Consider the following 3,726-nt stretch of genomic DNA (forward strand, 5'->3'; position numbering starts at 1 on the left):
GCCCATCTTGATTGCGGCCCACCTCTAACTCGGTTAAATTCTGGTGATAACACATGCCCCCCTGGTTTTGGAAATGGCATTTCCAAAATCATTACGCTTTCTTTCGTCGGGTCATGTTGTGGCAGAACCGTCGCAGTATCCGTCACCATGATGACTTGCCTTCTCAACTTCTCCGCGTGACTTGGCAGTCTTTTCTCTTTCTTTCAAGCACCACTTCCTCGGAAACTGTTGTGGCATTGAATTTCCACCATATCCCCTTTTATTTAACCGCTACGAACAGTTCTGCTCTGCATCTCCCTCGCATTAGCAGTCCAAAAGTCCTCCTGCGCCATCATGTCTTCTTCCTCCTCTGCCCCATCGGATCCTTCCAGCCAGTCCTCCATGTCCCGTGAGCCGACGCCGAAGCACAACCCGGCGGCGGTCCATGCGGCCAACACCCGTCGCGCCATTGCGGCCGGGGAGGAGTCAGACCATGACTTCTCCATCTGGTCCGAGGACGACCGGTCCTCGACGGACGGGGAGAGCGACCTCCGTTTCCTCGCCGACGGGGAATCGGAGGAGGAGAGCGATGACGATCGCTTCTCCTGGGACGACTTCACCTCCTCCGAGGGGGTGGAGGAGGAGGAAGAGGAGGAGGAGGACGACGACGACGACGACTCCCTCGAGGGCTACCCGCCAGCGAAGCGCCTCCGCATGTGGTGGGACGATGACAGCGACGCGACGACGAAGACGGGGATGAAGCCCCGTGGATGGCTACGGGAGTAGCGACGAGGAGCCCATCGGCAGCGGTGCCGATGAGAGCTACGAGGATGACGATGAGGGCGATGACGGCCCGTAGATAGGACCTCTAGCATAGGGTCAGTAGTAGTAGATGGGGCAATGTATCCCCTAGTATTTCCTTCTGAGAGCAATCAGCTCTTTGATGTAAGAAATCCCGCCTATTAATGAAGAACTTTTTTTTTCCAACTCGATTCTGCTGATTTCCTTTTGAGCTTAATTCAGCCGATCCTCTCTTATGCTGACCCTGCCGATTCGTCCCCTTTGCCAATGCGCAATGAGCCGATAGCAACGCATCGGTCCTTCGACATTCACCCTTCCATCCTTCAACTGATGATTCTCTTTCCGGTAGATACTGTGGGACTTCCAAGAGAGCCCTTAATTCCCCCACCAGTTTCAGAGATCCTCCTTAGCGAGCGCTCATCGTTTTGTGAAGAAGGTTGCAACAGAGATCAGCCGATGGTACCCCAATCGGTTCCTCAATAGAGCATCTACCAGGCCTGTTGCCCCCCGAGTCTCAGCCAAGGTAAAACGGAGACAAGGACACGCAAATGAGCTGCATAGACCTGGGCTTGATCGTGTGTGGGGAAGTTCCTTATGCAGAGCCAGCCGATTTGAACACAAATCGGCTTCTCTAAGCGGAAAGCCTTCAAGGTGAGCTGCCCCCCGAGCTTTCTTCAGTTCTTGCCGGCCAGATCGGCTTCTTCCCTCTGGTGGACCTGATGCGCTCCATCCTTGACCTGATCCGCACGTCCAGGCTGCTCCTAGACTATGCTCTGATCGTAACAATTACTCCTCTTGAGTCGATGGCCACGCATCGGCTTCCATATCCTTAAGTCGATGTCTGCTGCATCGGCTGTGCTCGAAAAATTTCAAATTTTCAGGTTTTTTTTTTTACGGCCGACCTGTGCATCGGCCCCCATATTCCAAGACCCCTCACCAAAAGATGAGATGCTTCCGTTGCATATCCTCGTATTTTATCCACCTGCATATCCTCGTATTTTATCCACCTGGGTGCCCCCCGAGCCGATTCTGTCAAGAGGATTGATGGTATCGGCTCTGTTGGATAACATGTCGAACCCAGGCAGAATGGTGGGTGAGGATAATTTTGGCCGATTGCTGGAATCGGCCTCCACATTGTTTGCTCAGCGAAGGTTTTGTGATGTCCCTTCATGAATTTTTTGGGGCCGATCACAAGGATCAGCCTCGCCTGATTTGCCCACTGGTTCGATCTTGCTACTCGGTCAGGCTGGATAACACCAACCCAACCTCTGACTTGATGCGCTTGCTGTCGTCCACCTTGAGCGCACCGTAGAGTCGTGGAGCACTAAGCTCTGTCGGCAAGACGAGTACCATGTTTGTGCCAGCCGATGTCTCATCATCGGCTTTCCTCTGTTTAGGGCGCCACTCCATTTTCCGTGGACGACCCTCTTCATCCAGGGCTCGCTGAACCTTTGCAGCCAGATCAGGCCGTGCCTTTCTTAGCGTATGTAGGTATAACCTTTCGGCTTCCTCCAGGCCGCGCAACCGCTGAACCCTGCGCTTTTGGGAACGGCTGAGTCCGTCAGGGCACCACCTAGGCCGGTGGTACCTGTCTTCTTCTACTTCTACCTCGTCTTCTGTATCCTCAACATCTGCCCAACGAGGTGACTCAGCGCGTTTGCTTTGTGGCGGGAGAGGCCCTAGGCGCTCGAACACAGACACGTTGGCTGCCTCCTTCTTCTTCTTGTTGCATTATGGGCAATTGCCGATTGTGGGCAATCGGCTCATTCCTGAATCCCAGCAGTGTCTGAAGAAGGGGCAGTCCCAGTGTCTGGCGTTGTCATCTTGCTCCCTTGATGTTTCCGTGGCACAGCGCTCGTGCTCCTCCTCATCGCGATCCTGCCGACGATGTCTTCTGGCTTCTCTAGCCAGCCGATCTCCTCTATCATCATAATTGGACCGTCGGCATTGGTCATACTGACTCACATATTTGCTGAGGAGGTGATCGGAGAGGGGTCGCTGATATCTTATATTCTTCACCTCTCCCTCCGTGACGTAGCGCTTGCCATCATGACGGAGCCGATCGCGTGGAGCGGCCTCCTCTATATCTTTGCTATGAGAGCAGCTGCCCTCATCTCCATCTCTGCCAGAGTGGTTCCCAGGTCCTACCATGTTGATGCTGAACGAGGGACCTGGCTGGCAACCCTCAGGGTAGGTGACTTCCACCATGTTAACGGCGGGGAAGGGTTGGGTGTCGACCTTCATGGCGTACTCGGTTGAAAATTAGCCGCCCCTTCTCTATCGCCGCTTGGATGTGCCGACGCCACACCCTGCGGTCGTTGGTGGCATGGGAGAGCGAGTTGTGGAATTTGCGAGTACGGCTTTCCGTTTAGCTCTTTCGCCGTGGGGAACTTGAGACCTTCGGGAATCGTCAAGCTGTTTCTCCTTGAGCAGGAGGTCGAAGATTTGTTCGGTCTTGGTCACGTCAAAATCAAATCCCCCAGGCGTCCCTGGTGGCTTTACCCATTTGCGGGACACGGGGTTCCTCCTCGAGTCCACTCAGCCACTGCCACTTCTTGGTCTCCCGCGAGCACTTCATCTTCCTCTGTATCGACCATGACTACTGCACGCTTGAACTTGTCTTGGTACAGGTCCGGATGGCGCTGTTCATATGCTGATAGTTTCTGAACCATGTGCGCTAATGAGGGATAATCTGCTTGGGAGGCCATGTCCTTGAGCTGTGTTGCAAGGCCTGCTACTGCCAACTCGACTTCTTCCTTTTCAGTTATACGAACCGAATAACATCGGTTCCTAAGATTCCTGAAGCGCTGGATGTACTCTGTCACCGTTTCCCCGCGCTTCTACGTAGTTGTGCTAGATCGGCAATGCTAGACTCGGAAGCTTCGAATGGTATTGCATATGGAACTGTTCTTCCAATTGCTTCCAAGACTGGATGGAGTTTGCTGG

This window comes from Lolium rigidum, chromosome 2 (genome assembly GCF_022539505.1).
Source record: "Lolium rigidum isolate FL_2022 chromosome 2, APGP_CSIRO_Lrig_0.1, whole genome shotgun sequence".
Taxonomy (NCBI): domain Eukaryota; kingdom Viridiplantae; phylum Streptophyta; class Magnoliopsida; order Poales; family Poaceae; genus Lolium; species Lolium rigidum.